Source organism: Daphnia magna, unplaced genomic scaffold (genome assembly GCF_020631705.1).
Source record: "Daphnia magna isolate NIES unplaced genomic scaffold, ASM2063170v1.1 Dm_contigs273, whole genome shotgun sequence".
NCBI classification, from domain to species: domain Eukaryota; kingdom Metazoa; phylum Arthropoda; class Branchiopoda; order Diplostraca; family Daphniidae; genus Daphnia; species Daphnia magna.
In genome coordinates, this window is record NW_025533214.1 from 27,990 (window position 1) to 52,512 (window position 24,523).

Sequence of the window (24,523 nt, forward strand, 5' to 3'; positions counted from 1 at the left end):
TTTACCTCGTTTTTAAGAAATATTTTAGATTTCAAGATAATTTAGAGTTATTGTGTGTATTTCATTAACCTTGTGAGTAGCTTTAGAATAGTGGTAAACATGCGCTGTAAATGTTGAAGGAAGATCCCAGTGAATATTGGTGATAAACTTGATTGACACGCCGGAATCAGATAGATATACTAGGCAGATGCTTTCTGTGCTTTCCTATACTATAGAGGCCAAGGAACTTCGACAGTTAAAGAGACTATTTCGGACTAAAAGTTTTTTAGTTAAAGCACGGATGGTAATCAAGTTGCTGATGGGTAAGAGGCTCCAAAAAATACAAAAACATTTCGTGTTGGTAGGGAGCAGTAGTTGCCATTATTTTGCATCGATGGTTCTGTGTTAGAATGCTGGTTACCCGGTCGATGCATTTTAGTAACACAACAATTTAAAATGCTACGAAAGGTGTAATTGGAACGTAATGCAGACATTCAACTGCAACAGCAGAGTGGCGCAGCGGAAGCGTGCTGGGCCCATAACCCAGAGATCCGTAGATCGAAACTACGCTCTGCTAGTAAAAAATCGAAGGTGAAATATTAAGTCGATACATTTACAGAATTAATAACTAAGAAAAGTAATTTATTAATACCAGTAAACAAACTGTTGAAAATGATGTGTAACGAATAAATTCATAAAACAGCACTAATATTCTCAGCATCGATGGTTCAGTGGTTAGTTTATGGAGGGGTTTCCGGAAGGGGAATAAACATGTATGGGGTAGGTGCATTTTAAAATATTGCTAAAATTACATAAATAAAATAGATGGGAAAGAGTCTACTAATCTACTGGGTAGGGAATTTCTACGGGAAGAGGGGGGATATCCTCAGCTTCGGGGTTTGGTGCACCATGATGGAAATGGGCACACACCATATCCATTGATCCCTGGATCGCTGCCAATCGGGCCCTGAATCGGAAGGCACCCCAGGATCTTCCGTTGATTCCAAGAATCGAACGGATTTCGTCGTTCCTGGGGTACCATGATCCAAGAGACCCGACAACCAGGGGGAGAATCCTCCCATGCGAAGAATATTTATCATATTTCCGCTGGTAGGCATTCTCCATACTCCCTGGTTGGTCAAAGCAGACCACGACGTCGACCATCACCCGGGAACCGGATAGTTGAAATTCAACATCCGGTCTTAACCTCTGCCCGGGGATGGCATTGTTGATCGTGACGTCGTGTCCTTGCTTGACTAGCAGCGACTCCAAGAGATCCTGGATGGTGTTGTGCCTCTTGGTGGCGAGCTGGAGACCTTCTTCACAGTGGTTAAGCACATGAAACCCGGTCTCGTTTTCCTTTCCACATCGGCGGCAACTCGTATCTTGCTCCTGTGAGCAAAACCACGAGTGCCCCCGAAGAGGAAGGATGTCGAGCCGGGCCCTGTGAAGATATCTCCAGTCTCGGAAGGAGAGGGGCGTACGGCAGGATACCAGGCGAGCCATGTCTTTCGACTTGTACTCCAGGGAGAGGCCAGTGGCAACTACTCCCTGGTGGCTCTTGTCAGAAATTAGGTCCCTGGTATAGCGCTGCCGAGCTACTTTCCGAAGTCCGCGGACTGCCTTGACTGGGCTTACGGAGACGTCATCGGCGACAATTCTTATATTTTCGTCGCCGGATACATCAATCCGCACTCCCAGTCGTTTTGCAGCTTGGCGGGCAAGAGTCCAAAGATTGTACCCTGCCTCCGCGTACCTCAGTCTGTAGAGCCCCCCATCCACGGATCCCGAAAGATATTCCCCAACTGGCAACACTCCTGGATGCTCGTTTCTGAACCCTCGCCGGATGGTGTCATGGAGCTGCTCTCGGCATATGTTCCTCACTGTAGGGTCTCTACAAGTGAGGAGCTGAGCAGCCCTGGCGATGGTCCAGATATCGGCATCATCAGTGAGGCGGCATGTTCCTAGGCCCCCAACCCGCCGGTCCGCGTAGAAAAACGGGACCGTTGCGTGATTGGGAAGGTTGCAAATAAGGCCTAGAAACTTCCTGCACTCAGTGTCCAGTTGGGTAAGACAGTCTTTCAGGACCCGACCCGAAGCGAGGTGATGGGAAAGGGAGGGAAGAAGGTGGCTACGGAAGATTTCAAGTTTTTGCCATGGTGCAAGGTGGGAGGCGGCAATCTTGTCAAGGTTAGGGATAAGGTCAGTGGGAGGACGAAACCGCAATTTCCCGCCGATCGGTGTACCAAGATATGTCTCTTGGTCGTCTGGTCCCAAGCACCGAATGGGTTGAGTACCGATTCGGCACAGAGCCTCAGACGGCTTGCCTTTGTCAAAGACCAAGCAAGCACACTTCCCGGCGTTGAATTGCAGCCCTAAGGTGTCAGCGGTGAGGGATAAAATGTCTAAAATATTTTGGAGCTCGTCAGGAGAATTTGTAACCACGGCAATGTCGTCAGCATATGCCGTGGTCTTGACGAGCGAGCCAAATAATAAAAATCCGGGGTTGATATTGGACTTTCCGGCCCTGACGAGGGGCTCGGAAGCCAGATTAAAAATAGGGGCGCTGAGAGCGTCACCCTGACGAACACCTGCTGTTGGGGAAATACGAACAGATTCTTTCTGAACAGCAAAATCCATCCGATTCCCCGAGTAAATGTCCGCCAGGATGCGCCGGAGGTCGTCTGGTATCGGAAGAGAAGCAAACAGCTCTCCAAGAACGGCGTGGGGCACAGAACCAAACGCATTGCACATGTCTAGCCATGCTATAGACACATGCCTACGTTTGGTCCTTGCCTCCTCGACAACGGTCTGCAAGAGCTGTGTGTGCTCCTGGATACCATGGACCCCCGGAAGGAAACCCTTTTGCTCGGGAGATAACCAGCCAAGATCTGAGGCGACCTCTGTGAGTCTCTGACTGATTACTCCCGAGAACAGTTTGTAGATGGTCGGAAGAAGGGAAATTGGCCTAAAGTTGGAATAATCGCTAGTGTCCCCTTTCTTAAAGATGGGGACTGTTCGCGATATTTTCCAACAGTTAGGAATTCCAATCTTCCAAACTATTCTACAAACTGTTTCCAGCAAGATGCAGTCGGGGTCGAGGGCCCTTAGATGTCGATATTCTAAGCCATCGACCCCTGGTGATGTATTTGTTGCCCGACGAAGTTTAGCCTCAAGCTCTTTTTGGCTAGGCGCACGATTGAGGAAGTCCATCTGGTCCCTTGATGGATGGGACCAGTCGCAGGTGTCGTAGAGTACCCTCGCACTCTGGCACTGCTGCGAAGGTAGACTCGAGCGGTGGTAAGTCCTCTCGAGGTATTCCTCCGCAGCTTCAACAGTGCCATCGTACGAGGGTGAACGATCTCCGAGCACCTCTCGAACGGCTCTTCTTGGGTAGATATTGAAGAGCCGTTGAATCTTCCTCGCTTCGTAGGCCTTGAGCTTGATCTGTCGCCGGGCTTTCTGCATCTGCCGGTTTTGGTTTCTTTTTCTACCATTAGGGTTTCCTCGGGGTTTTTCAGGGCTAGGGTCTTCTAAAATCTGTGCTTTGAGGAGCCAGTCAGCAGTGCAACGTTCGAGGACGCCTTCGAGATCAAGAAGAGTCTCGCAGCTCAGAAAAGCAGGTACCCAGAGACAAGCGAAATCGCCGCCTCTTTGGCTTTGCTCATCTGAGCTGTCTTGGCTGCATCCTCGAACATTTTGCTGACTGGGGGAAAAGGGTTGGGTCTCTTGAACGGGATCGGGTTGTGGCCCTTCCGGAGCTACAGGTGGTGGATAAGAAATTTCTTGTAGAGGGAGTTCGTAAAGCCAACTAAAATTTTGTGTATTAAAAGATGCGGCGAACTCCCTCTCAAGAATTAAAATGGGGCTTTGGGTAAAATTTGCTGGAGATTGGGCATTACCAGGCCCCTCCTCTTCGATCACCGGCATTCCCATCACGGATAACTCTTGACGCTCATCTTCTGTGACAGCGATCTCCTCTTGGAAGTTCGCTACCACAGAAGAATCCCGAACAGAGGTATCCGCGTTGAAAAACCGTGGCGACCGGATGGAGGGTGATTGCTGTAGTGCTGAGTGCAATCTCTGGTAATGCCCTTTTAGTGTAGGGCCATCTCCAGCAAATCCACACACTCCGCATTCCCAGTATTTCAAAAGTCGGAGTGTGTGGGCTGTCTCTAGGTGTCAATGAATACTACCCATGGCTCTGGTGTTCTGTGCCAGGGTAGTCCATTCACACCTAGGACATTTAGTGGGTCCTCCAGGGTATCTTAAAATTATTTTGTCCCCCTCGATTCTACAAGGGGGAAAAGTGGGGAGAGGTGAGTGAGCGGGATTTGGGGACCCCAGCGAACCACCGATTTCAGAAGAAACGGTGAGTTCGAGGGATTGGCGGAGAATACTGGAAGAAAGGGACTCAGTGCAGGGCCTTGCATGCCTGCCGGCTGAAATAAAGGAATTAAACTCCTTTTTGCAGCCAATGCAGACATACTGGGTCATGAACTGAACCCCTCTCTTCGAGTGTCGATCTTTGATGTGTTTCTCCGCCAACTGTCTCTTGCGTTCCCCTGACCAGGGCCCGTTACCCCGCTCACCCTGGCAAGCTCGTTCCCCACATCTTAATATGTTTGGCAGAGGAACTGGGATTTTAATAGCATTCCCATGGAGTCTTACTCTAGTAGCGTTTCTACTAGATGCTCCTTCCTCTGCCATTCTAACCCTGGGACCACTTTCATAAAAGATTAAAGGGAAGAAAGGAATAAAGGAATAAAAAGAAATAAAAAGAAAAGAGCAGACAAATTATATAAAAAAGGAAAGAAAATGATTAAAACGATAAATATATTGGCTATTGTTTTAAAAAAAGGTATCAAAAAGGTTTCGCGAAAAAAAAGGATAAAAGATCGTCTGCTCATGTAAACAAACGATAAAAACGGGAGCTCATAAAAACACGTCTGCTTCGGACGGAGTCAGACAGACAGAAACCAATTTAAAGAAAAGTAATTTATTAATACCAGTAAACAAACTGTTGAAAATGATGTGTAACGAATAAATTCATAAAGCAGCACTAATATTCTCAGCATCGATGGTTCAGTGGTAGAATGCTCGCCTGCCACGCGGGCGTCCCGGGTTCGATTCCCGGTCGATGCATTTTACGTCTAATATTGACATTTCATTTAAAGAATCCCTAGGCGACCGTAACAAACACAAATTGCGACTAATCAGTTTCCCTAGTTACGTCACCACTTTCACGAACCCTAAGTATATCGCTACATGCAGTTGGCGAACTTCACCTTCTCTTAACATTACTACATTTTTGGTAAGCTACCACTTACTTGCGCATCATTAATATGCAATTTGAAATAAAAGTGTTATTGAATGCAATTGTCAAATGGATTACACGTCCACAAAGTCTAATGATTATTGCCCTGGAATAGCTGTCACTCTAACGTCATTGAATGATACATTTAAACATGAAATGCTGAACAAACCCTCTGATCTCGACGTGATTTGAACACGCAACCTCCTGATCTGGAGTCAGGTTTGCTACCATTGCGCCACGAAATCCGAAACTTAATGTTTTGTTTTGCAATCAAATAATGCACAACATTCAAATGCAAGTGCTACGTACGCCATTTAATTTTGTTTTTGGAGATCTGTAGTACATCATTAAAGTTAGGCAGAAAGATAATTTTACCTCGTTTTTAAGAAATATTTTAGATTTCAAGATAATTTAGAGTTATTGTGTGTATTTCATTAACCTTGTGAGTAGCTTTAGAATAGTGGTAAACATGCGCTGTAAATGTTGAAGGAAGATCCCAGTGAATATTGGTGATAAACTTGATTGACACGCCGGAATCAGATAGATATACTAGGCAGATGCTTTCTGTGCTTTCCTATACTATAGAGGCCAAGGAACTTCGACAGTTAAAGAGACTATTTCGGACTAAAAGTTTTTTCGTTAAAGCACGGATGGTAATCAAGTTGCTGATGGGTAAGAGGCTCCAAAAAATACAAAAACATTTCGTGTTGGTAGGGAGCAATAGTTGCCATTATTTTGCATCGATGGTTCTGTGTTAGAATGCTGGTTACCCGGTCGATGCATTTTAGTAACACAACAATTTAAAATGCTACGAAAGGTGTAATTGGAACGTAATGCAGACATTCAATTGCAACAGCAGAGTGGCGCAGCGGAAGCGTGCTGGGCCCATAACCCAGAGGTCCGTAGATCGAAACTACGCTCTGCTAGTAAAAAATCGAAGGTGAAATATTAAGTCGATACATTTACAGAATTAATAACTAAGAAAAGTAAATTATTAATACCAGTAAACAAACTGTTGTAAATGATGTGTAACGAATAAATTCATTAAACAGCACTAATACTCTCACCATCGATGGTTCAGTGGTTAGGCTTCAAGGGTATTTTCCAAAAGGGAAGAAACTTGTATTAAAAGGGTTCATTTTAAAATGTATTAAAATAAGGGAAAAGTACAAAAATATATTTAAAACAAAATACAATTAAATAAAATTGACTAAAAAAAACTATTCTACTGGGAGTGGGGAATCTACGGGACTTGGGGGTTTTCCTCGTCTTCGGGGTTTGTTGCACCGTAGTGGAAGTGGGCACACACCATTTCCATTGATCCCTGGATTGCTGCTAATCGGGCCTTGAATCGAAATGCACCCCAGGACCGTCCATCGATACCAAGTATCGAGCGAATTTCTTCATTCCTGGGGTTCCATGATCCAAGGGACCCGATAACCAGGGGGAGAATCCTACCAAGGGAAGAATATTTAGCAATCTTTCGCTGGTAGGCATTCTCCATGCTCCCTGGTTGGTCATAGCAGACCACGACGTCAACCATCACCCGGGAACCAGATAATGTTAATTCAACATCTGGTCTTAGGCGTTGCCCGGGGATGGCTTTGTTGACAGTGACATCGTGGCCTAGCTTGCCAAGCAGCGTTTCCAGGAGATCTTGGACGGTGTTGTGCCTCTTGGTGGCTAACTGGAGACCTTCTTCACAGTGATTAAGAACGTGATACCCAGTCTCGTTTTCCTTCCCACATCGTCGACAACTCGTATCCTGCTCCTGAGAGCAAAACCACGAGTGCCCCCGAAGAGGAAGGATGTCGAGCCGGGCTCTGTGAAGGTATCTCCAGTCGCGAAAGGAGAGGGGCGTACGGCAGGATACCAGGCGAGCCATGTCTTTCGATGTTCCTTCCAGGGAGAGGCAATGGGCTACAACTCCCTGGTGGCTCTTGTCGGTGAGCAGGTTCCTGGTATAGCGCTGCCGTGCTACTTTCCGAAGTCCGCGGACTGCCTTAACTGGGCTTACGGAGACGTCATCGGCGACAATTCTTAAATTTTCGTCGCCGGATACATCAATCCGCACTCCCAGTCGTTTGGCAGCTTGGCGGGCAAGAGTCCAAAGGTTAGACCCTGCCTCCGCGTACCTCAGTCTGTAGAGCCCCCCATCCATGGATCCTGAAAGATATTCCCCAACTGGTAACACTCCTGGATGCTCAGTTCTGAACCCTCGCCGAATTGTGTCGTGGAGCTGCTCTCGGCAAACATTCCTCACTGTAGGATCTCTACAAGTGAGGAGCTGAGCAGCTCTGGCGATGGTCCAGATATCAGCATCATCAGTGAGGCGGCATGTTCCTAGGCCCCCAACCCGCCGATCTGCATAGAAAAAGGGGACAGTTGCGTGGTTGGGTAAGTTGCAAATAAGGCCTAGGAACTTCCTGCACTCAGTGTCCAGTTGGGTAAGGGAATCTTTCAGGACCCGACCCGAAGCGAGGTGATGGGAAAGGGAGGGAAGAAGGTGACTACGGAAAATTTCAAGTTTTTGCCATGGTGCAAGGTTAGAGGCGGCAATCTTGTCAAGGTTAGGGATAAGGTCAGTTGGTGGTCGGAACCGCAATTTTCCGCCTATCGGTGTACCAAGATATGTTTCTTGGTCATCTGGACCCAAGCACCGAATCAATTGATTATCAATTCGGCACTGGGTCTCAGACGGCTTGCCTTTGTCAAAGACCAGACAAGCACACTTCCCGGCATTAAATTGCAGTCCCAAGGTGTTAGCGGTGTAGGTTAAAACGTTTAAAATATTTTGGAGCTCGGAAGGAGAATTTGTAACCACGGCAATGTCGTCAGCATATGCCGTGGTTTTCATGAGCGAACCAAATAATAAAAATCCGGGGTTAATATTGGACTTTCCGGCCCTGACGAGGGGCTCGGAAGCCAGGTTAAAAATAGGGGAACTAAGAGCGTCACCCTGGCGAACACCCGCTGTCGGGAAAATGCGAATGGATTCTTTCCCAACGGCAAAATCCATCCGATTTCCCGAATATATGTCCACCAGGATGCGCCGGAGGTCTTCTGGTATTGGAAGTGATGTGAACAGCTCATCCAGAACGGCGTGAGGCACAGAACCAAACGCATTGCACATGTCCAGCCATGCTATGGACATGTGCCTTCGCTTGGTCTTTGTTTCCTCGACAACCGTCTGTAAGAGCTGTGTATGTTCTTGAATACCATGGACCCCCGGGAGGAAACCCTTTTGCTCGGGAGATAACCAGCCAAGGTCTGAGGCGACCTCCGTTATTCTTTGGCTGATCACTCCCGAGAACAGTTTGTAAATGGTGGGAAGAAGGGATATTGGTCTATAGTTGGAATAGTCGCTAGTGTCCCCCTTCTTGAAAATGGGGACAGTTCGCGATGTCTTTCAACAGTTAGGAATCCCTAGCTCCCTAGCTCCCTAATCCCTAGCTAATACTCTCACCATCGATGGTTCAGTGGTAGAATGCTCGCCTGCCACGCGGGCGGCCCGGGTTCGATTCCCGGTCGATGCATTTTACGTCTAATATTGACATTTCATTTAAAGAATCCCTAGGCGACCGTAACAAACACAAATTGCGACTAATCAGTTTCCCTAGTTACGTCACCACTTTCACGAACCCTAAGTATATCGCTACATGCAGTTGGCGAACTTCACCTTCTCTTAACATTACTACATTTTTGGTAAGCTACCACTTACTTGCGCATCATTAATATGCAATTTGAAATAAAAGTATTATTGAATGCAATTGTCAAATGGTTTACACGTCCACAAAGTCTAATGATTATTGCCCTGGAATAGCTGTCACTCTAACGTCATTGAATGATACATTTAAACATGAAATGCTGAACAAACCCTCTGATCTCGACGTGATTTGAACACGCAACCTCCTGATCTGGAGTCAGGCGCGCTACCATTGCGCCACGAAATCCGAAACATAATGTTTTGTTTTGCAATCAAATAATGCACAACATTCAAATGCAAGTGCTACGTACGCCATTTAATTTTGTTTTTGGAGATCTGTAGTACATCATTAAAGTTAGGCAGAAAGATAATTTTACCTCGTTTTTAAGAAATATTTTAGATTTCAAGATAATTTAGAGTTATTGTGTGTATTTCATTAACCTTGTGAGTAGCTTTAGATAAGTGGTAAACATGCGCTGTAAATGTTGAAGGAAGATCCCAGTGAATATTGGTGATAAACTTGATTGACACGCCGGAATCAGATAGATATACTAGGCAGATGCTTTCTGTGCTTTCCTATACTATAGAGGCCAAGGAACTTCGACAGTTAAAGAGACTATTTCGGACTAAAAGTTTTTTCGTTAAAGCACGGATGGTAATCAAGTTGCTGATGGGTAAGAGGCTCCAAAAAATACAAAAACATTTCGTGTTGGTAGGGAGCAGTAGTTGCCATTATTTTGCATCGATGGTTCTGTGTTAGAATGCTGGTTACCCGGTCGATGCATTTTAGTAACACAACAATTTAAAATGCTACGAAAGGTGTAATTGGAACGTAATGCAGACATTCAATTGCAACAGCAGAGTGGCGCAGCGGAAGCGTGCTGGGCCCATAACCCAGAGGTCCGTAGATCGAAACTACGCTCTGCTAGTAAAAAATCGAAGGTGAAATATTAAGTCGATACATTTACAGAATTAATAACTAAGAAAAGTAAATTATTAATACCAGTAAACAAACTGTTGTAAATGATGTGTAACGAATAAATTCATTAAACAGCACTAATATTCTCAGCATCGATGGTTCAGTGGTAGAATGCTCGCCTGCCACGCGGGCGGCCCGGGTTCGATTTCCGGTCGATTCATTTTACGTCTAATATTGACATTTCATTTAAAGAATCCCTAGGCGACCGTAACAAACACAAATTGCGACTAATCAGTTTCCCTAGTTACGTCACCACTTTCACGAACCCTAAGTATATCGCTACATGCAGTTGGCGAACTTCACCTTCTCTTAACATTACTACATTTTTGGTAAGCTACCACTTACTTGCGCATCATTAATATGCAATTTGAAATAAAAGTATTATTGAATGCAATTGTCAAATGGTTTACACGTCCACAAAGTCTAATGATTATTGCCCTGGAATAGCTGTCACTCTAACGTCATTGAATGATACATTTAAACATGAAATGCTGAACTAACCCTCTGATCTCGACGTGATTTGAACACGCAACCTCCTGATCTGGAGTCAGGCGCGCTACCATTGCGCCACGCAATCCGAAACATAATGTTTTGTTTTGCAATCAAATAATGCACAACATTCAAATGCAAGTGCTACGTACGCCATTTAATTTTGTTTTTGGAGATCTGTAGTACATCATTAAAGTTAGGCAGAAAGATAATTTTACCTCGTTTTTAAGAAATATTTTAGATTTCAAGATAATTTAGAGTTATTGTGTGTATTTCATTAACCTTGTGAGTAGCTTTAGATAAGTGGTAAACATGCGCTGTAAATGTTGAAGGAAGATCCCAGTGAATATTGGTGATAAACTTGATTGACACGCCGGAATCAGATAGATATACTAGGCAGATGCTTTCTGTGCTTTCCTATACTATAGAGGCCAAGGAACTTCGACAGTTAAAGAGACTATTTCGGACTAAAAGTTTTTTCGTTAAAGCACGGATGGTAATCAAGTTGCTGATGGGTAAGAGGCTCCAAAAAATACAAAAACATTTCGTGTTGGTAGGGAGCAGTAGTTGCCATTATTTTGCATCGATGGTTCTGTGTTAGAATGCTGGTTACCCGGTCGATGCATTTTAGTAACACAACAATTTAAAATGCTACGAAAGGTGTAATTGGAACGTAATGCAGACATTCAATTGCAACAGCAGAGTGGCGCAGCGGAAGCGTGCTGGGCCCATAACCCAGAGGTCCGTAGATCGAAACTACGCTCTGCTAGTAAAAAATCGAAGGTGAAATATTAAGTCGATACATTTACAGAATTAATAACTAAGAAAAGTAAATTATTAATACCAGTAAACAAACTGTTGAAAATGATGTGTAACGAATAAATTCATTAAACAGCACTAATATTCTCAGCATCGATGGTTCAGTGGTAGAATGCTCGCCTGCCACGCGGGCGGCCCGGGTTCGATTCCCGGTCGATGCATTTTACGTCTAATATTGACATTTCATTTAAAGAATCCCTAGGCGACCGTAACAAACACAAATTGCGACTAATCAGTTTCCCTAGTTACGTCACCACTTTCACGAACCCTAAGTATATCGCTACATGCAGTTGGCGAACTTCACCTTCTCTTAACATTACTACATTTTTGGTAAGCTACCACTTACTTGCGCATCATTAATATGCAATTTGAAATAAAAGTATTATTGAATGCAATTGTCAAATGGTTTACACGTCCACAAAGTCTAATGATTATTGCCCTGGAATAGCTGTCACTCTAACGTCATTGAATGACACATTTAAACATGAAATGCTGAACAAACCCTCTGATCTCGACGTGATTTGAACACGCAACCTCCTGATCTGGAGTCGGGCGCGCTACCATTGCGCCACGAAATCCGAAACATAATGTTTTGTTTTGCAATCAAATAATGCACAACATTCAAATGCAAGTGCTACGTACGCCATTTAATTTTGTTTTTGGAGATCTGTAGTACATCATTAAAGTTAGGCAGAAAGATAATTTTACCTCGTTTTTAAGAAATATTTTAGATTTCAAGATAATTTAGAGTTATTGTGTGTATTTCATTAACCTTGTGAGTAGCTTTAGAAAAGTGGTAAACATGCGCTGTTAATGTTGAAGGAAGATCCCAGTGAATATTGGTGATAAACTTGATTGACACGCCGGAATCAGATAGATATACTAGGCAGATGCTTTCTGTGCTTTCCTATACTATAGAGGCCAAGGAACTTCGACAGTTAAAGAGACTATTTCAGACTAAAAGTTTTTTCGTTAAAGCACGGATGGTAATCAAGTTGCTGATGGGTAAGAGGCTCCAAAAAATACAAAAACATTTCGTGTTGGTAGGGAGCAGTAGTTGCCATTATTTTGCATCGATGGTTCTGTGTTAGAATGCTGGTTACCCGGTCGATGCATTTTAGTAACACAACAATTTAAAATGCTACGAAAGGTGTAATTGGAACGTAATGCAGACATTCAATTGCAACAGCAGAGTGGCGCAGCGGAAGCGTGCTGGGCCCATAACCCAGAGGTCCGTAGATCGAAACTACGCTCTGCTAGTAAAAAATCGAAGGTGAAATATTAAGTCGATACATTTACAGAATTAATAACTAAGGAAAGTAATTTATTAATACCAGTAAACAAACTGTTGTAAATGATGTGTAACGAATAAATTCATAAAACAGCACTTATATTCTCAGCATCGATGGTTCAGTGGTAGAATGCTCGCCTGCCACGCGGGCGGCCCGTGTTCGATTCCCGGTCGATGCATTTTACGTCTAATATTGACATTTCATTTAAAGAATCCCTAGGCGACCGTAACAAACACAAGTTGCGACTAATCAGTTTCCCTAGTTACGTCACCACTTTCACGAACCCTAAGTATATCGCTACATGCAGTTGGCGAACTTCACCTTCTCTTAACATTACTACATTTTTGGTAAGCTACCACTTACTTGCGCATCATTAATATGCAATTTGAAATAAAAGTATTATTGAATGCAATTGTCAAATGGTTTACACGTCCACAAAGTCTAATGATTATTGCCCTGGAATAACTGTCACTCTAACGTCATTGAATGATACATTTAAACATGAAATGCTGAACTAACCCTCTGATCTCGACGTGATTTGAACACGCAACCTCCTGATCTGGAGTCAGGCGCGCTACCATTGCGCCACGAAATCCGAAACATAATGTTTTGTTTTGCAATCAAATAATGCACAACATTCAAATGCAAGTGCTACGTACGCCATTTAATTTTGTTTTTGGAGATCTGTAGTACATCATTAAAGTTAGGCAGAAAGATAATTTTACCTCGTTTTTAAGAAATATTTTAGATTTCAAGATAATTTAGAGTTATTGTGTGTATTTCATTAACCTTGTGAGTAGCTTTAGAATAGTGGTAAACATGCGCTGTAAATGTTGAAGGAAGATCCCAGTGAATATTGGTGATAAACTTGATTGACACGCCGGAATCAGATAGATATACTAGGCAGATGCTTTCTGTGCTTTCCTATACTATAGAGGCCAAGGAACTTCGACAGTTAAAGAGACTATTTCGGACTAAAAGTTTTTTCGTTAAAGCACGGATGGTAATCAAGTTGCTGATGGGTAAGAGGCTCCAAAAAATACAAAAACATTTCGTGTTGGTAGGGAGCAGTAGTTGCCATTATTTTGCATCGATGGTTCTGTGTTAGAATGCTGGTTACCCGGTCGATGCATTTTAGTAACACAACAATTTAAAATGCTACGAAAGGTGTAATTGGAACGTAATGCAGACATCCAACTGCAACAGCAGAATGGCGCAGCGGAAGCGTGCTGGGCCCATAACCCAGAGGTCCGTAGATCGAAACTACGCTCTGCTAGTAAAAAATCGAAGGTGAAATATTAAGTCGATACATTTACAGAATTAATAACTAAGAAAAGTAATTTATTAATACCAGTAAACAAACTGTTGTAAATGATGTGTAACGATTAAATTCATAAAACAGCACTAATATTCTAAGCATCGATGGTTCAGTGGTAGAATGCTCTCCTGCCACGCGGGCGGCCCGTGTTCGATTCCCGGTCGATGCATTTTACGTCTAATATTGACATTTAATTTAAAGAATCCCTAGGCGACCGTAACAAACACAAATTGCGACTAATCAGTTTCCCTAGTTACGTCACCACTTTCACGAACCCTAAGTATATCGCTACATGCAGTTGGCGAACTTCACCTTCTCTTAACATTACTACATTTTTGGTAAGCTACCACTTACTTGCGCATCATTAATATGCAATTTGAAATAAAAGTATTATTGAATGCAATTGTCAAATGGTTTACACGTCCACAAAGTCTAATGATTATTGCCCTGGAATAGCTGTCACTCTAACGTCATTGAATGATACATTTAAACATGAAATGCTGAACTAACCCTCTGATCTCGACGTGATTTGAACACGCAACCTCCTGATCTGGAGTCAGGCGCGCTACCATTGCGCCACGAAATCCGAAACATAATGTTTTGTTTTGCAATCAAATAATGCACAACATTCAAATGCAAGTGCTACGTACGCCATTTAATTTTGTTTTTGGAGATCTGTAGTACATCATTAAAGTTAGGCAGAAAGATAATTTTACCTCGTTTTTAAGAAATATTTTAGATTTCAAGATAATTTAGAGTTATTGTGTGTATTTCATTAACCTTGTGAGTAGCTTTAGAATAGTGGTAAACATGCGCTGTAAATGTTGAAGGAAGATCCCAGTGAATATTGGTGATAAACTTGATTGACACGCCGGAATCAGATAGATATACTAGGCAGATGCTTTCTGTGCTTTCCTATACTATAGAGGCCAAGGAACTTCGACAGTTAAAGAGACTATTTCGGACTAAAAGTTTTTTCGTTAAAGCACGGATGGTAATCAAGTTGCTGATGGGTAAGAGGCTCCAAAAAATACAAAAACATTTCGTGTTGGTAGGGAGCAGTAGTTGCCATTATTTTGCATCGATGGTTCTGTGTTAGAATGCTGGTTACCCGGTCGATGCATTTTAGTAACACAACAATTTAAAATGCTACGAAAGGTGTAATTGGAACGTAATCCAGACATTCAACTGCAACAGCAGAATGGCGCAGCGGAAGCGTGCTGGGCCCATAACCTAGAGGTCCGTAGATCGAAACTACGCTCTGCTAGTAAAAAATCGAAGGTGAAATATTAAGTCGATACATTTACAGAATTAATAACTAAGAAAAGTAATTTATTAATACCAGTAAACAAACTGTTGTAAATGATGTGTAACGATTAAATTCATAAAACAGCACTAATATTCTAAGCATCGATGGTTCAGTGGTAGAATGCTCTCCTGCCACGCGGGCGGCCCGTGTTCGATTCCCGGTCGATGCATTTTACGTCTAATATTGACATTTAATTTAAAGAATCCCTAGGCGACCGTAACAAACACAAATTGCGACTAATCAGTTTCCCTAGTTACGTCACCACTTTCACGAACCCTAAGTATATCGCTACATGCAGTTGGCGAACTTCACCTTCTCTTAACATTACTACATTTTTGGTAAGCTACCACTTACTTGCGCATTATTAATATGCAATTTGAAATAAAAGTATTATTGAATGCAATTGTCAAATGGTTTACACGTCCACAAAGTCTAATGATTATTGCCCTGGAATAGCTGTCACTCTAAAGTCATTGAATGATACATTTAAACATGAAATGCTGAACTAACCCTCTGATCTCGACGTGATTTGAACACGCAACCTCCTGATCTGGAGTCAGGCGCGCTACCATTGCGCCACGAAATCCGAAACATAATGTTTTGTTTTGCAATCAAATAATGCACACCATTCAAATGCAAGTGCTACGTACGCCATTTAATTTTGTTTTTGGAGATCTGTAGTACATCATTAAAGTTAGGCAGAAAGATAATTTTACCTCGTTTTTAAGAAATATTTTAGATTTCAAGATAATTTAGAGTTATTGTGTGTATTTCATTAACCTTGTGAGTAGCTTTAGAATAGTGGTAAACATGCGCTGTAAATGTTGAAGGAAGATCCCAGTGAATATTGGTGATAAACTTGATTGACACGCCGGAATCAGATAGATATACTAGGCAGATGCTTTCTGTGCTTTCCTATACTATAGAGGCCAAGGAACTTCGACAGTTAAAGAGACTATTTCGGACTAAAAAATTTTTCGTTAAAGCACGGATGGTAATCAAGTTGCTGATGGGTAAGAGGCTCCAAAAAATACAAAAACATTTCGTGTTGGTAGGGAGCAGTAGTTGCCATTATTTTGCATCGATGGTTCTGTGTTAGAATGCTGGTTACCCGGTCGATGCATTTTAGTAACACAACAATTTAAAATGCTACGAAAGGTGTAATTGGAACGTAATGCAGACATTCAATTGCAACAGCAGAGTGGCGCAGCGGAAGCGTGCTGGGCCCATAACCCAGAGGTCCGTAGATCGAAACTACGCTCTGCTAGTAAAAAATCGAAGGTGAAATATTAAGTCGATACATTTACAGAATTAATAACTAAGAAAAGTAATTTATTAATACCAGTAAACAAACTGTTGTAAATGATGTGTAACGAATAAATTCATAAAACAGCACTAATATTCTCAGCATCGATGGTTCAGTTGTAGAATGCTCGTCTGCCACGCGGGCGGCCCGGGTTCGATTCCCGGTCGATGCATTTTACGTCTAATATTGACATTTCATTTAAAGAATCCCTAGGCGACCGTAACAAACACAAATTGCGACTAATCAGTTTCCCTAGTTACGTCACCACTTTCACGAACCCTAAGTATATCGCTACATGCAGTTGGCGAACTTCACCTTCTCTTAACATTACTACATTTTTGGTAAGCTACCACTTACTTGCGCATCATTAATATGCAATTTGAAATAAAAGTATTATTGAATGCAATTGTCAAATGGTTTACACGTCCACAGAGTCTAATGATTATTGCCCTGGAATAGCTGTCACTCTAACGTCATTGAATGATACATTTAAACATGAAATGCTGAACAAACCCTCTGATCTCGACGTGATTTGAACACGCAACCTCCTGATCTGGAGTCAGGCGCGCTACCATTGCGCCACGAAATCCGAAACATAATGCTTTGTTTTGCAATCAAATAATGCACAACATTCAAATGCAAGTGCTACGTACGCCATTTAATTTTGTTTTTGGAGATCTGTAGTACATCATTAAAGTTAGGCAGAAAGATAATTTTACCTCGTTTTTAAGAAATATTTTAGATTTCAAGATAATTTAGAGTTATTGTGTGTATTTCATTAACCTTGTGAGTAGCTTTAGAATAGTGGTAAACATGCGCTGTAAATGTTGAAGGAAGATCCCAGTGAATATTGGTGATAAACTTGATTGACACGCCGGAATCAGATAGATATACTAGGCAGATGCTTTCTGTGCTTTCCTATACTATAGAGGCCAAGGAACTTCGACAGTTAAAGAGACTATTTCGGACTAAAAGTTTTTTCGTTAAAGCACGGATGGTAATCAAGTTGCTGATGGGTAAGAGGCTCCAAAAAATACAAAAACATTTCGTGTTGGTAGGGAGCAGTAGTTGCCATTATTTTGCATCGATGGTTCTGTGTTAGAATGCTGGTTACCCGGTCGATGCATTTTAGTAACACAACAATTTAAAATGCTACGAAAGGTGTAATTGGAACGTAATGCAGACATTCAATTGCAACAGCAGAGTGGCGCAGCGGAAGCGTGCTGGGCCCATAACCCAGAGGTCCGTAGATCGAAACTACGCTCTGCTAGTAAAAAATCGAAGGTGAAATATTAAGTCGATACATTTACAGAATTAATAACTAAGAAAAGTAATTTATTAATACCAGTAAACAAACTGTTGTAAATGATGTGTAACGAATAAATTCATAAAACAGCACTAATATTCTCAGCATCGATGGTTCAGTGGTAGAATGCTCGCCTGCCACGCGGGCGGCCCGGGTTCGATTCCCGGTCGATGCATTTTACGTCTAATATTGACATTTCATTTAAAGAATCCCTAGGCGACCGTAACAAACACAAATTGCGACTAATCAGTTTCCCTAGTTACGTCACCACTTTCACGAACCCTAAGTATATCGCTACATGCAGTTGGCGAACTTCACCTTCTCTTAACATTACTACATTTTTGGTAAGCTACCACTTACTTGCGCATCATTAATTGAAATAAAAGTATTATTGAATGCAATTGTCAAATGGTTTACACGTCCACAAAGTCTAATGATTATTGCCCTGGAATAGCTGTCACTCTAAAGTCATTGAATGATACATTTAAACATGAAATGCTGAACAAACCCTCTGATTTCGACGTGATTTGAACACGCAACCTCCTGATCTGGAGTCAGGCGCGCTACCATTGCGCCACGAAATCCGAAACATAATGTTTTGTTTTGCAATCAAATAATGCACAACATTCAAATGCAAGTGCTACGTACGCCATTTAATTTTGTTTTTGGAGATCTGTAGTACATCATTAAAGTTAGGCAGAAAGATAATTTTACCTCGTTTTTAAGAAATATTTTAGATTTCAAGATAATTTAGAGTTATTGTGTGTATTTCATTAACCTTGTGAGTAGCTTTAGAATAGTGGTAAACATGCGCTGTAAATGTTGAAGGAAGATCCCAGTGAATATTGGTGATAAACTTGATTGACACGCCGGAATCAGATAGATATACTAGGCAGATGCTTTCTGTGCTTTCCTATACTATAGAGGCCAAGGAACTTCGACAGTTAAAGAGACTATTTCGGACTAAAAGTTTTTTCGTTAAAGCACGGATGGTAATCAAGTTGCTGATGGGTAAGAGGCTCCAAAAAATACAAAAACATTTCGTGTTGGTAGGGAGCAGTAGTTGCCATTATTTTGCATCGATGGTTCTGTGTTAGAATGCTGGTTACCCGGTCGATGCATTTTAGTAACACAACAATTTAAAATGCTACGAAAGGTGTAATTGGAACGTAATGCAGACATTCAATTGCAACAGCAGAGTGGCGCAGCGGAAGCGTGCTGGGCCCATAACCCAGAGGTCCGTAGATCTAAACTACGCTCTGCTAGTAAAAAATCGAAGGTGAAATATTAAGTCGATACATTTACAGAATTAATAACTAAGAAAAGTAATTTATTAATACCAGTAAATAAACTGTTGTAAATGATGTGTAACGAATAAATTCATAAAACAGCACTAATATTCTCAGCATCGATGGTTCAGTGGTTAGTTTATGGAGGGGTTTCCGGAAGTGGAATAAACATGTATGAGGTAGGTGCATTTTAAAATATTACAAAAATTACATAAATAAAATATGAGGGAAAGAATCTACTAATCTACTGGGTAGGGAGTTTCTACGGGAAAAGGGGGGATATCCTCAGCTTCGGGGTTTGGTGCACCATGATGGAAATGGGCACACACCATATCCATTGATCCCTGGATCGCTGCCAATCGGGCCTTGAATCGGAAGGCACCCCAGGATCTTCCGTTGATTCCGAGAATCGAACGGATTTCGTCGTTCCTGGGGTACCATGATCCAAGAGACCCGACAACCAGGGGGAGAATCCTCCCATGCGAAGAATATTTATCATATTTCCGCTGGTAGGCATTCTCCATACTCCCTGGTTGGTCATAGCAGACCACGACGTCAACCATCACCCGGGAACCGGATAGTTGAAATTCAACATCCGGTCTTAACCTTTGCCCGGGGATGGCATTGTTGATCGTGACGTCGTGTCCCTGCTTGACTAGCAGCGATTCCAAGAGATCTTGGATGGTGTTGTGCCTCTTGGTGGCGAGCTGGAGACCTTCTTCACAGTGGTTAAGCACATGAAACCCGGTCTCGTTTTCCTTTCCGCATCGGCGGCAACTCGTATCTTGCTCCTGTGAGCAAAACCACGAGTGCCCCCGAAGAGGAAGGATGTCCATTTTAGTAACACAACAATTTAAAATGCTACGAAAGGTGTAATTGGAACGTAATGCAGACATTCAATTGCAACAGCAGAGTGGCGCAGCGGAAGCGTGCTGGGCCCATAACCCAGAGGTCCGTAGATCTAAACTACGCTCTGCTAGTAAAAAATCGAAGGTGAAATATTAAGTCGATACATTTACAGAATTAATAACTAAGAAAAGTAATTTATTAATACCAGTAAATAAACTGTTGTAAATGATGTGTAACGAATAAATTCATAAAACAGCACTAATATTCTCAGCATCGATGGTTCAGTGGTAGAATGCTCGCCTGCCACGCGGGCGGCCCGGGTTCGATTCCCGGTCGATGCATTTTACGTCTAATATTGACATTTCATTTAAAGAATCCCTAGGCGACCGTAACAAACACAAATTGCGACTAATCAGTTTCCCTAGTTACGTCACCACTTTCACGAACCCTAAGTATATCGCTACATGCAGTTGGCGAACTTCACCTTCTCTTAACATTACTACATTTTTGGTAAGCTACCACTTACTTGCGCATCATTAATATGCAATTTGAAATAAAAGTATTATTGAATGCAATTGTCAAATGGTTTACACGTCCACAAAGTCTAATGATTATTGCCCTGGAATAGCTGTCACTCTAACGTCATTGAATGATACATTTAAACATGAAATGCTGAACAAACCCTCTGATCTCGACGTGATTTAAACACGCAACCTCCTGATCTGGAGTCAGGCGCGCTACCATTGCGCCACGAAATCCGAAACATAATGTTTTGTTTTGCAATCAAATAATGCACAACATTCAAATGCAAGTGCTACGTACGCCATTTAATTTTGTTTTTGGAGATCTGTAGTACATCATTAAAGTTAGGCAGAAAGATAATTTTACCTCGTTTTTAAGAAATATTTTAGATTTCAAGATAATTTAGAGTTATTGTGTGTATTTCATTAACCTTGTGAGTAGCTTTAGAATAGTGGTAAACATGCGCTGTAAATGTTGAAGGAAGATCCCAGTGAATATTGGTGATAAACTTGATTGACACGCCGGAATCAGATAGATATACTAGGCAGATGCTTTCTGTGCTTTCCTATACTATAGAGGCCAAGGAACTTCGACAGTTAAAGAGACTATTTCGGACTAAAAGTTTTTTCGTTAAAGCACGGATGGTAATCAAGTTGCTGATGGGTAAGAGGCTCCAAAAAATACAAAAACATTTCGTGTTGGTAGGGAGCAGTAGTTGCCATTATTTTGCATCGATGGTTCTGTGTTAGAATGCTGGTTACCCGGTCGATGCATTTTAGTAACACAACAATTTAAAATGCTACGAAAGGTGTAATTGGAACGTAATGCAGACATTCAATTGCAACAGCAGAGTGGCGCAGCGGAAGCGTGCTGGGCCCATAACCCAGAGGTCCGTAGATCTAAACTACGCTCTGCTAGTAAAAAATCGAAGGTGAAATATTAAGTCGATACATTTACAGAATTAATAACTAAGAAAAGTAATTTATTAATACCAGTAAACAAACTGTTGTAAATGATGTGTAACGAATAAATTCATAAAACAGCACTAACATTCACAGCATCGATGGTTCAGTGGTAGAATGCTCGGCTGCCACGCGGGCGGCCCGGGTTCGATTCCCGGTCGATGCATTTTACGTCTAATATTGACATTTCATTTAAAGAATCCCTAGGCGACCGTAACAAACACAAATTGCGACTAATCAGTTTCCCTAGTTACGTCACCACTTTCACGAACCCTAAGTATATCGCTACATGCAGTTGGCGAACTTCACCTTCTCTTAACATTACTACATTTTTGGTAAGCTACCACTTACTTGCGCATCATTAATATGCAATTTGAAATAAAAGTATTATTGAATGCAATGGTCAAATGGTTTACACGTCCACAAAGTCTAATGATTATTGCCCTGGAATAGCTGTCACTCTAACGTCATTGAATGATACATTTAAACATGAAATGCTGGACAAACCCTCTGATCTCGACGTGATTTGAACACGCAACCTCCTGATCTGGAGTCAGGGGCGCTACCATTGCGCCACGAAATCCGAAACATAATGTTTTGTTTTGCAATCAAATAATGCACAACATTCAAATGCAAGTGCTACGTACGCCATTTAATTTTGTTTTTGGAGATCTGTAGTACATCCAGAGATAAGGAGATTGCTCACTCCACGTAAAGCCCAGCAGTCGACATTTTCTCTCTTCCCCCTCTCTAGCAGACGAATTCGACTGCGCTGCTCCTTTCGGCCAGCTCCGGAATCATGGCTGTACTTGGCGGTAAGGACGGTATGGTTTAAAACGTGAAGGGGGAGCGCTACTGGGAAATGCTTGTTAACGGAGGAGCTGCTTTTCGCCATTGATCCTTCCGAATTTTTGGTTGTAATATCTGTTTCTTTGGAATTTGTTAAATGACTTTAAGGATGTCAAGGACTTTCTGTACAGTGATGCAAGTCATCAGTCTATGTCTTTCCATCGCAATATACGGTCACGTATCTCAACTACGTCCAGTTTTAAGTTTCTGCTCTAACAGTATGCCATCGAAGTGTAGTGCGAAAGACTGTAATTCTAAGTCTGGTGATCGTGACGTGTCGCTTTTAAGGTTCCCCGTTGATGACGTCAGACGTGCGCTATGGCTACAACATTGTCCACATAATTTCGTTCCAAAGAAAAGTTCAGTGTTGTGTTCTTTGCACTTCGGTCCCATGAAACATACACCTAGGAAGAGATCATGTCGCCAACTGAATCGTTTGCAAGATCCAATTCCAGTTTTGACGGAGGATACAGGTACAGTGAACTAAGATTAATCTATATGTTCTCTTCCGTCATTTATATCAATGATCCTAATTTATCGACTTTACATGAAGATGGCCAGTCGCAACCTGAATCGACGGTGTTGTGCCGAAAGAAGCTTCTTTATGGTACTGATGAAAGTTATGATGTCGACGGCGCAGAGTGCGCAGAGACGCCAAGTAAAGAAAAAAGGTCACCTGATTTAACCGTCCAAGCCGCTTATCTGGAGACTGTTGAAATTCAACAAGAAGAGTTGCTCAATGACACTGTTTATTTCGAGGCTGAAGAGATTCAAAAAGAACAGTCTCTCAGTGACACTTTTGAAGAACTCCACCGATTAAAAGTCGAAAATAATGCCCTTCAAGAAAAGTTGAATATTCTTCAAGCGAACCAGGAACAAAATAAGGGTTTAATAGAAAAGCTTCGTGAAGAAAATCATACCATGGCAGTAACAACATCCAAGTTGCAATTTGTTGAAAAAGAATTGGCGATGAAGACTCTGATGCTGAAGGAAATGCACGTCCAACTAAACAACTTAAAAAAACTTTGCGCAAAGAGCTCGCATTCAAAGACAACATGACTCCCACGGCACAATTGATATTCAACAACGAAAGAATCAATGCAAAAAAAAATTCCCGTGGCCAACGTTTCTCGGATGATATCAGGAATTTGGCAATCAATTTAAGCTTCTATTCGAATCAAGGATACAAAAAACTTAGAACTATCTTCAGGTTACCGTCGATTAGCAGTATTAGAAGATACTTAGCTCCCGTTGGATGTGCTTCCGGTATTTTGAAAAACGCTTTGGCAGAAATTCAGCAACAAATTAAAGACGGTCTTCATGGGGCGGAAGCTACTCTTTCGCTAGACGAGATGGCGATCAAGAAAGGGATTCATTGGGATGTAAAATTGAAAAAATATTTCGGGTTCGACGAGTTTTCTAACAAGGAGCAGTCAGAAACAGACGATTCCGTGTCTTCTATGGCTACCCAAGCACTAGTGTTTTACATCGTTGGTCTCGACGGTAAATGGAAAACTCCTGTCGCATATTATTTTACAAACCACATCGACGGAACACGCTTGGGAGGACTGCTTAAAGACGTACTCAAGGCGACGCACGAATTTGGGATTATTGTCAGATCCGTGGTATTCGATGGGTTAGCGGCGAACGTTGGAATGACTACTGAGTTAGGCGCAAATCTGAAATACTCGCCGTCATCAATGCCAACAAAAACAGCAAGGACAGGAAGACGAGCTGCCGCTTTGAAAAAAAAATTGACTTGCCCGTTTAAACCAAACTTCGTGCATCCTTCTACCGGAGAACCAGTAAATGTTTTACTTGATGCGTGCCACATGCTGAAGTTGGCAAGGAATCTACTGTCTTTTTCACCGGTGAAGTTACCTGGATATCAAGATCCAGCACAGTGGAAGTACATCAAGGCTCTCTTTCAATTCCAAAATGAGGCTGGATTTCGTCTCGGTAATCGACTTACAAGACAACACGCATACTTCGAGCGACATAAGATGAAGGTGGCTCTCGCTGCTCAAGTTTTGAGTAGATCCGTGGCAGATGTGCTCCGACATTTACGAGAAGTACTAAAAGTTCCTCAGGTAACATCTCAATATTAAAAAAATAAAAATTAATAGCCAATTTTAACAACAAAATCTGACTCACAAATTACAGTTTCAAGGAAGTGAGGCCACCGAACAGTTCTGTCGGCAATTCAATAAGCTTTTCGATATCCTGAACTCA

The 24,523-nt window shown here is 42.1% G+C and overlaps 10 non-coding genes across 10 annotated transcripts; 4 read left to right on the plus strand and 6 right to left on the minus strand.

The window, feature by feature from the left end:
* The first annotated feature begins 5,053 nt into the window (after positions 1-5,053).
* On the plus strand, positions 5,054-5,124 carry Trnag-gcc. Its single transcript has one exon. It is a non-coding gene; the product is annotated as a tRNA-Gly (tRNA).
* Positions 5,125-9,177: 4,053 nt separating this feature from the next.
* Trnaw-cca lies at positions 9,178-9,249 on the minus strand. The gene has a single exon. It is a non-coding gene; the product is annotated as a tRNA-Trp (tRNA).
* Positions 9,250-11,379: 2,130 nt separating this feature from the next.
* Trnag-gcc lies at positions 11,380-11,450 on the plus strand. Its single transcript has one exon. It is a non-coding gene; the product is annotated as a tRNA-Gly (tRNA).
* Positions 11,451-13,104: 1,654 nt separating this feature from the next.
* On the minus strand, positions 13,105-13,176 carry Trnaw-cca. The gene has a single exon. It is a non-coding gene; the product is annotated as a tRNA-Trp (tRNA).
* A 1,237-nt stretch (positions 13,177-14,413) lies between these two features.
* Trnaw-cca lies at positions 14,414-14,485 on the minus strand. The gene has a single exon. It is a non-coding gene; the product is annotated as a tRNA-Trp (tRNA).
* A 1,237-nt stretch (positions 14,486-15,722) lies between these two features.
* Positions 15,723-15,794, minus strand: Trnaw-cca. The gene has a single exon. It is a non-coding gene; the product is annotated as a tRNA-Trp (tRNA).
* Positions 15,795-17,031: 1,237 nt separating this feature from the next.
* Positions 17,032-17,103, minus strand: Trnaw-cca. The gene has a single exon. It is a non-coding gene; the product is annotated as a tRNA-Trp (tRNA).
* Positions 17,104-17,924: 821 nt separating this feature from the next.
* On the plus strand, positions 17,925-17,995 carry Trnag-gcc. Its single transcript has one exon. It is a non-coding gene; the product is annotated as a tRNA-Gly (tRNA).
* Positions 17,996-18,332: 337 nt separating this feature from the next.
* On the minus strand, positions 18,333-18,404 carry Trnaw-cca. The gene has a single exon. It is a non-coding gene; the product is annotated as a tRNA-Trp (tRNA).
* Positions 18,405-20,228: 1,824 nt separating this feature from the next.
* On the plus strand, positions 20,229-20,299 carry Trnag-gcc. The gene has a single exon. It is a non-coding gene; the product is annotated as a tRNA-Gly (tRNA).
* Positions 20,300-24,523: the final 4,224 nt, after the last annotated feature.